The sequence below is a fragment of the Gossypium arboreum genome, chromosome 10, assembly GCF_025698485.1.
Source record: "Gossypium arboreum isolate Shixiya-1 chromosome 10, ASM2569848v2, whole genome shotgun sequence".
In the NCBI taxonomy this organism is placed as follows: domain Eukaryota; kingdom Viridiplantae; phylum Streptophyta; class Magnoliopsida; order Malvales; family Malvaceae; genus Gossypium; species Gossypium arboreum.
The window spans coordinates 113,120,710-113,131,045 of NC_069079.1; the positions used below are offsets into that span (position 1 = coordinate 113,120,710).

General features: G+C 33.3%; 1 non-coding gene across 1 annotated transcript; it reads right to left on the bottom strand.

Annotated features, from left to right (window-relative positions):
• Positions 1-9,778: 9,778 nt before the first annotated feature.
• On the bottom strand, positions 9,779-9,885 carry LOC128282874 (small nucleolar RNA R71). The gene has a single exon (XR_008273226.1). It is a non-coding gene; the product is annotated as a small nucleolar RNA R71 (small nucleolar RNA).
• Positions 9,886-10,336: the final 451 nt, after the last annotated feature.

Sequence of the window (10,336 nt, forward strand, 5' to 3'; positions counted from 1 at the left end):
GAGGGTTTCAAGAACCTAAAATCATGGTTGAAAAAGATGGGAAAGAGTTAAAGAAAAAAAACCCCTTTCTTGCCAATAGGCACACGCACCACCACCCGTGGTGGGCAAATTGGGATTGATTTAAAACCGCTTTTGAAATCAATTAAAAATCTGTACCATTAAATATTTAAAAATCCCCCAAATTCAAGATTTGGAAATTTAAGTTTTTAACTTACAATATTCATCAAGAAATTGAAAGAAAACAAGAACTTACAAAAGCTAGGTGAAAGGGGCAACAATGGTGTTCTTTTGGGGCATCAATGGAGGCCGATCTTGAGTGTTAAAATTTCAGATTTAAGGCTGCAAATTTTATGATAAAATGACAACAATAAGAGGAAAATAATGGTGCAAGAACCCATTGCAAAAAGAAGAGAAATTGATGGTAAATCTTGGTGGCTTGGGCAACGACAGACAAGGGAAGAAAGAAAGAAAATTGAAGAGAAAATAGGAGAGGAAGAGGGTAAACGGCTAGGGTAGGGAAAAAACGATTAAAGACTGATCAAACTTGTTTAAAATAATATTTATTCCTAGGTTTACAAGGGTATGGACGACACACACATAAAAAAACTAGGGATTTTGCAAATTTAATTATTTTGCAAGGGAAAATATTTGAACTTTGGACCTTAATCTAATTTCCATGCTTTCTCATATTTCTTTTAACCACTGGGCATGTCACATACTAGGGTTTGGTGCAAAATTAGCAAAATAATAAAAATGGTGCGAGAGAAGGGATTTCAACTTAGATTTTAAGGAACATTTCACTAACAGTTATCCAACAAAGCAATACCTCATTTATTTCTGAAGAACGCATAGTTAATATCAACAATTAGGGAATGATCATTCTCTCTCTCGATTCACAAACTCGACTCTATTAACCTCGATTTTTGGGATATTAGAATAACAAATTAATATTTACTAAAAGTAATATAATTTATATATGTGTGCTACAAGTAATAAAAAATATGTTTAAAGGAAATTTATTAATATTTTATTATTGACATTTATTATTTTTAGTTCACATCATTATCATTTACAAAATTTTAAGAAAGAAAAATTATAAAAATATTTGCTAGGCTATGGAATTATATTAGTTTATAGTAAAAATACATGTATAATTAATTTTTAAAAATAATATTTTAATATCAACAGTGAAATAAAATAGAATTAATTAACATTTTTAGAGCCAAAATTTTACAAGAAATGTTTTTGGACTTTTAAAGTTGCATAGGAATATTTCAAACTATCAAAATTTATTAGCATTTAACATATTTTCAAATCTCAATTTGATATGATTATTTTAGGATCATAAAATGCTTAAAAATAATTGTGCTTAAAATTGATTTTTTAAATTAAGAGTTGTTATATCTCACCCGTGTTAGGATATGTAGAGGACACCTAAATAGTAAATTTACCACCAGTAAGTCGGGAGGTCATCTATGAAACCATTCTCCCAAGAAGACTACCACCCGAACAACAGATGGCTTGGTCTTCATTGAGAACACGAAGTCGTTTGGTCATTAAACATCACGTGGGCTCAACTTCTTCATCCCATCATAGTCAGAATGAAAAACAGGATTTGTCTTGTCACAAATATTCTTATCCCATCAAAGACATCCCTCCCACATGTCTCGTAATGATAGGTAGATGGCGAGTCCAACACATTAACACCATATTACATGGGACCCTTGCCTATAAATAGCCTTAAGAACAATGAAGAGAGGACCAGCTCTTTAAGGATACTGAGCCTACTCTCTCTCTATACTTCTCCAACCCTCAGCCTTCAAACTCCTTCCAACTCCATTCTCCATAACCTTTGCCTCTTTTGCCCTGATTGAGTGAATCGAACTTCTTAGCAACCATTCTCCTCTTGTTGAGCACAATATCAACAAAAGTAAAAGTAAAATTGATTTAATTTATCTAAGATCAAAACTTTAATGTGATATGTTTTAGATTCTATGAGGTGTTTAGTAGTCTTTGAATTTGTCATATTTGAAAACTTTAAGATCTAACATATTTTATGGCAAATAAAGATGGTTCGACGCACAACACTTCTTGGAATTTCAAAGTTTTTGGTATAATTTCTATCTCTTTTTTTAAAAAAAAATTATTTAGTTTATTGTTGTGTTCCAAATCAATCGAAATTAAATGTAATACACCTAAAACAAATTAAAATCAATAGATAGGGAAGTAAGGTTGAATCCTATAAAGATTGAAAATTAAAACATCTATCAACCAAATTTGTCATAGGCAAAGTGTAACACCCCTAACCCGTATCCGTCGTTTGGAATAGGGTTACAGGAATGCTATAGCAAGTTAACAGAAATAACAGGTAAAAATCATGATCATTACAATATAATTTCTCAAATACCACAAAGTAATTGAATTACAATAATAACTTTCATTTATGAGGCTTAAATCGTGCTTAAGGGACTAAAGAAATAATCTTAAAACTCTTAGGGACTAATTTGAAGCAAGTCAAAAAATTTGGGAAAATATGAAAAATTTCAAAAATAGGGGACACAAGGTCGTGTGGCCAAGTCGTGCGGCCAAGCCGTGTGGAACGCCCTAGACCATGTGACTTTCAAAGTTGGGACACATAGTTGTGTCCCAGCCCGTGTAACTCACTGACTTGATACACACGGCTGTGTCGTAGGCTGTGTGTTAGGTTGTGTAACACACTAACTTAATACACATGGCTGTGTCTCAAATCGTGTGTGGGACACGGCTGTGTGGCAGCCAATGTGTACCTAAGTGAGCCTTAAACATCAAATTTACCATTTCAAGATTTCTTGGACACTAAGTAATCTATTTACCAGCCATTAGACCTATTCAAAATGCCATTAAACATACTCAAATCATGTTAATTCAACCATCTTAACTGCCTAACTAATGTACCCTTAATGGAATCACAAGTATTCACACTTATACAACAATATAAATCATCAACCAAAACATGTCAATCCACACAACTTAAACTTCTAACCAATATTCCTATCATAGGCACCTCAATTCACAACAATTCAATATAACCTATTAGTCATACATATGTTAAAGTTTATACCAAAGACATCTTCCATCATTCATATATCACAATAAGTTATCAACTTGCACTTAGGCACACTCTCTATATATTTACATACCAAAACAAAAGTAATGACATAACAAGCTTATTACATGTCATATAATCCAAAATAAACGTCCAAAAACTATCGAAATCGGATGGATAGTGTGACTTGAGTGCTGAGCCGATCGTCTAACCTTCAAAAGTATCTATAGGAAACATAAATGAACACAAGTAAGCTTATTGAAGCTTAGTAAGTTCGACGGACAAAAACAATAAATCTTACTAAAGTAAATATAATAATCAAATAAAAAATGATTCAACAACAAATGTTTCCTGTCATCCATAATTGCAAACCAGTGAATTGTGTATTTCAATTCTAAGCTCAAATAATAATTTTTAAGAAACCATACATGTCCAAAACGGAGTCAATTCAAGATGTCAAGTTCATTTCATGCCACTAAAAGTCATTAAACAAGTTATAATACAATAATTTACGACCTGATGAACAACTTACAGATACAAGTACACAAGTAGTCCAACCGAAACACGCCAAATGATCATGAGAGCTAATCCAACCAATAACACGCCAAATGCTCATAAGAGCTAATCCAATCGATAACACCCCTCGACACTAAGTGCCTAGCTCGTAGGCTATACATTCGCCCCCATAACACTCCAGAACATCATAGCATAACACAAGGGTTCGCAACAAATGCTGAACCTCAGTATACTCAGGAAAATATATAAAGTACACCACATCAATCTTCACTTTGATCCCCACATATCACGCCGTCATTCAGTTGTACTCCATCTCGTGTTCATCCGGCACAAGTATCAAAATTCACTAACATTTTCCCAAACAACTTTACATCATGAATAGAACAATTAATATCCACTACTTCATACCATATCATCATACAATTCATATAGATATTAAATTACAAACTGAACGAACTTACTTACACTAAATTGTAATAGTTGTAGAAGTTTAGGGACTATTCTGTAATTTTTTCTTTTCCACGTTAATCAACATGGTTGTAAAATTTCCCAATTATCAGTTTGCATTTCACATTCTAATTTATTATAAAATTTATACCCTTTTATTTTCAAAATTTACATAATTGCCCCTAACTTTTACAATTTATGCAATTTAATCCCTTAATCCAAAAATCATCAAATTAAAATTTTATAAAAACTCAGCATAGCAGCTAAATGTTCAAGGCTTCTAAACAGTCCACAAAACACTTCTTAATCATCAACTAACCATGTGATTTTAACATTTTAACAATTTAATTCTTAAATAAAAACTAATTAAAATCACTTTACTAAACAACCAAAAATCATAATCAATGCTTCAAACACATAATTATCATAAAAAAAAAAAAACTAAGATTCATCAATGACAACTTCTAAAATTTTTAACAAATTCAAAAACGAAGGTACAAGTTAATTGGACCTAATTGTAATGATATAAAAACATAAAAATTACAAAAAATAACGGGTATCAATTTCACTTGCATGCATTCACCAAAAGCCACCTAACCTTCAAGCTCTTGAAAATGGAGATTTCGGCCAACCAAGAATAAAAATGAAGAAAATGATTGTAAATTTCCATTATGTTTTAAGTTAATTTTAATTTATTTACAAAATTACCATTACTAAATTTTCTTTCAATTTTTCTTTAAATTTTACTCCATTACCGTCCCCTATCTAACAATAAGGTCTAATTGCCTTATTGGCCCTCCCACATTTATTGTTAAGCTATTAAATCATCTAAATGCAATAATTACTAAGTTTTGCACCTTTTCAATTTAGTCATTTTTCTTTAATTGACTATCTAAATGTTAAAATTTCTTAACCAAATTTTAATATGACTCTAATGGCTCGTAAATATTCTATAAATAATATTTATGAGTCGAAACGATAAAATTTTGTGGTCCTGAAACCACTATTCTGTCACCACTAAAAAACAGATTATTACACAAAGTCATTCCTAGATCTTAATAATCTATTAAACATTGTATAATAAGTGTCACATCCCAAAAATCAGGTTGGTAGAAATTAAGTTAGTGAACCAAGAGTGGTCATGTCCTATTTTTGAATTAAGGGTGTGAAAATTTTGTCAAGTGAGTGATCTATTTTAGTGGTTAATTGTATTGCTTGTGTGTGTGAGGTTCTGGGTTCAAATTAATTTCTTTAAAATTATTATTATTATTGTTCCAGCCCCTATCCTTGAATGTCTGGCTTATATATTATTTTTGCTCAACTAATGATAAGAATAAACTTGTTGGTTCAGTGGTAAGGCTTCAGCTTACCTAAAGATCCTGTGTCTGAATTATGTGTGTAAAGTGGAAATATTTTTATTTCTCTGCAAATTTAAATTCTAGAAGTCTGATAGGGATGCACTTCAGTAAGATTGTATCTTTATTTTTAAAAAATATATTTTGAAAATATCACAAAGAAAAAGAAACCCTCACGTTTCTCTCCCACTTTCCCACTTTCTTTCTTGTCGTTCTCTTCTTTCCTCATTTTCTATTTTTTTTTTCCGTTTTCCATTTTTTTAGGGGTTCAAGTCTATGCAAGAGGGAATCTTGGCTAGTGGATATTAAATTTTTTTCATAGAAACTCTCTAATTTCTATTCAAAGTTTAGATTTATGACATTGTTCTTGATACCTTTTAAAAGGTAAATGATCTTTAATCAGTCACTTACCTGTTTAGATCTGAAGATTTTACCGATATTTTATTATCATCTATTTCATTGTGTGTTCCATAAATTTTTACTGATTCAAAAAGCTAACAAATATTGGCTTTAAAATTTGGAAAAAAAAAGCTTCGAGTTAACTATTCTGATGATGACTATTTGTACATTTGTGAGAGAAGTGATTTATTAATTTGTGTTCTAAATTCAACGCATTGAACATTTTGAGACTGCATCTCACTATTATGGTTTTTGGGCTTGGTCAATTGCTTGCATTTGGCATAACCTTCCAAGATTTTTTAGATTGTGAAGTGTTGTTCAGGTGAGGGCATAGTTAATAATGATACGATCTCGGCCTCGCTGAGTTGTCCGAGTCATTTATGTGCCCGATCGTAAAATGGAGAAATTCCGTTCCAATTGAAGTAAGCTGAAATTGGTTAAGAATAGGCTTTAAACAAAGGGTTTCGAATAGGTGTAAAGGGTGAAAGATACAAGGTTCGGTAGACAAAGTAACAAGATAATTAAGTGGATAGTTAAGGGTGGAATGGAAATAAGGTTTAAGAGACAAGAATGAACCAATACTAAAGTGAGTATTAACCCGAGACTTATAGGACACTTAAAGGTGGATAGGTGATTGAAATATGTCCTTGACCCGTTATCTAGGAAGATAGGAACCAAAGGTATCAATGGAGTGAACGCTACACTCGGATGGAGTGATAAGTTCAAAGAAACAAGGTAGACGCCACTAGCTATGCTAGATAAGTCAACTTGAGTCTTAACGAAATAAGTTGGCAGCAAATATTTCTTATGCATGTTAAAGAATAACCTGCAAACTACAAAGTATTCTGTAAATATATTTTGATTTCGCCTTCATGATACTTTTTGTTTCTTTTATGCCTGTCATTAACCCTCCTGTTATAATGATTTTCTTTTAATTTTAATTAGTCTCATTTTGAAAATTTAATATTTTAGGATTTAATTTTAAACCTTATATGGAAATTATTGATTAGTTTTATAAAATATGTTTATTCAGATTCTTTTTCGTTTTTCCTTCGCCTATCAGTTTTCCATGATTTCACGTGGGTAGTATCTTGTTACCTTCCCTTGTTTATTTTCCTTTAGTGCCATCCGGACCTTGATTCCTCATAGTGATGTTGGCAATTCTTTGTTTTCATCGCTAGTGTTAAATGTGACTCCTATTTTCAGTCAAATTCGAGAAATAATCTTTCAGTTAAACTCTGTTTACTTGTTTCAATCAAACACTGATTAGTTTAGATTATTTTATTATTATTTGACCTATGAATTTAGCCTATAAATAGGCTCTTTTACAACATTAGAAAAATATACCCATTAGAGATTAGAACTCATAACACATTTAGAGAATTTTGTGTTTACGTTTTGTAGGTTCTTTGTTTTTGGGTTTTTGGGGTTTAGTTTTTATCTCCATCTTTTGTACTCTTCGTTATTTTGTCATTATAGTAAAATTATCTTTACCCGTGGTTTTTTTATCCTCTTTAGAGGGGTTTTTCCACATTAAATTTGTGCGTTCAATTTCTCAATTTATTCCACAATTTTCTTATTCGTTGCTTAACCGGGTCGAAATCCTAACAGCTAGTCATGTGTGCTTCGAAACTTTGATGAAAATCGCGAGATACGTAACCACTAGTTGAATAGTTGTTGTTTAATCACTAATTTTTTTAGAGAACTAGTATTGTTACTGTTGTGTCGACATCACATTATAGTAAGGTGTGTAACTCGATCTAGTAAAAACAACAAACAGTACAAAGCAAAAAAATTCACGGTCGACGACACACGGTCGTGTGGGCCATACAAGATGGGTTATTTGAGTCGTGTGGGACACACGGGCGTGTGCTAGGCCATGTACCAGGTTATGTGGCCCACATGGGTTGGGCTAGTTGGTCGTGTTGGCCTATTTTCTAAAAATTTTAGCTAGGGTCGTGATAAATCGTAATTTATACATATTTTTATCCCATGCTTAGCACATTTATGGATGGTTTCTCCTTAGAATTGGTGAATTCGATGTTCCTAATCCTTTAATTTCATGTTTTATACTTGGGTAGCATAGGAGAGTAAAAAGAGCGAGAAACGGGCTGAAAATAGAGAAAATGGACCCACATGGGAAATCAACATGGCCTGAAATTTCTCACACGGGCATGTCACACGGCCGTGTCCTTTGGCAGGATTGAAGCACAACTTACATGGGTATACTACATGCCCGTGCCTGTTCAACAGCCTTGGCCACGGGCTGGAGTAATCGCACACGGGCGTGTCCCTGCCGAGCTTAAGTATAACCCTATTCGGAAAAGGCCAATTTTGGGGGCTCTTAGGAATTCTAAAGCCTATTTAAACAACTGAGGAGGCATTTAGAAGGGGGACGCAGAGTAGGAAGCAAGGAATTACTCAAGGAAAGCTGATTGATCCATCTCAGAAGCCGGATTCATCATCAAGACTGAAGATCTCCTTTCAAGTTCCTTCAGGAGTTTTGGGTTTTCTTATGTTTTGTTATTTTTATGCTTCTGAGATGTTTTCTTTCATAAGTATGAACTAAACCCCCTAGATACCTAGGGGGAATGAAACGTAAGACGGATCTTGTTATTATTATCTGAATTGTATGATAAATATTTGACTTGTTCTTAGTTATGTATTCTTAATTCTTGTTTTGATATTCCAGGATATTGATTCAAGTTAAGCTCTTATTCAGAAGAGGAATAGACCCTGTCTAAGAGTAAATTTGTCATAATTAAGCGGAGTTGATTGCATGCCTAGAGATATGGTGATAAGATTTTGTCAGATTATGGTGAAACCTAATAAAGGAATCCATAGATCGAGTTAATGCAATTATAGGGTGTTAATTAGAAAGAGATTTCAATTATTCAACCTAGGGTTAGACGTTATTAGTCTCGAAAGAGATAATAATATAACTTAGGGATCTCTACCGATCAAGTCAAATGGGTAAATCGTCTGATTCAGAGTCAAATAACAAGTGAAGTCTAGGTGGATTTTTCCTTAGGTATTGTCCTAATCAATTGAATTTTCCCAAAAATATTTTCTCAAATTTTCTTTCTGTGCATTCTTAGTTAATAATAAGTTTAGATAACCAAAACTCTTAATTTTTAGGCTAGATAATAAAAATAAAGTAAATACTAGTACTTGTAGTTCCTTAATCGTGATAATAAGTTAGTCTCAAGAACGATTCATTTATAAATTTTTAAAACCTGTTACGAATATCATGCATCAAGTTTTTGGCGCCGTTGCTGGGGAACTAGGATATTAGGAACACTCGATTTTTATTACTTTAGCCATTTTACTCTTATTGTAATTTAAATTTTTATTTTCTTTTCTAATTCTTCATTTATTTTCTTCTGATAGGGTTTTCTAGTTTATGACCAGAAGAAACCCGTCAGGACCGTTACTGTTTGATAGTGAGCTCAATCGCACAGTTCGTAGAAACTGAAGAGAAATAAGGCAAGGCTTACGATACATAGAGGAAGAGCACAAGGACGATAATTCGACCACAACCGAGGAGATAGCTGAAAACCAAGAAAATCCGCTACCTCCTGCGATTGCTGTTAATCAAAATCCTACTACGCACACTATGTATGATTATGCTAAACCTTCTTTAACAGGAACTGAATCTAGCATAGTTAGACCTGCTATAGCTGCTAATACTTTTGACCTGAAACCTAACACAATTCAAATGATATAGCAATTTGTTCAGTTTGATGGTTTGCAGGATGAAGATCCCAACGCTCACTTGGCAAACTTTTAGGAACTATGTGATACATTTAAAATTAATGGCATTTCTGATGACGCCATTCGCCTTTGGTTATTCCCTTTTTCGTTGTGGAATAAGGCTAAATAATGGTTGAACTCATTACCACGGGGGTCAATCACTACTTGGGAACAAATGACCGAAAAGTTTTTATTAAAATATTTTTTGCCAGCTAAAACGGCTAAATTACGTAATGATATCTCTTCTTTTGTGTAGATGGATTTAGAAACACTCTACGATGCATGAGAGAGATACAAGGACCTCTTGAGAAGACGCCATCACCATGGGTTACCACTCTGGTTACAGGTTCAAACCTTTCATAATGGCCTGAATCCTTCGACTCAGCAGATGGTTGACGCAGCTACTGGTGGAACCATCAATAATAAGACACCTGAAGATACCTATGAATTTATAGAGGAGATGTCACTGAATAACTATCAGTGGCAAGTCATGAGGACAAAGCCAATGAAAACAGCCGACGTTTATAACGTCGATTCGGTCACCATGCTCTCTAATCAGGTAGAACTCTTGAATAAGAAAATTGATGGTTCCTTTAGTTCTTCATAGGTTCACCCAGTAATGCAGTGCGAAGCGAGTGGAGGTGGATCAAGCATTTCAAAATACCCACCTTATGGCCACAACATGAAGAACGAGCAATTAAATTACATGGGTAACAATCCTCGATCTCAAAACAATCCTTATAGCAATACTTACAATGCAGGTTGGAGGAACCACCCAAAT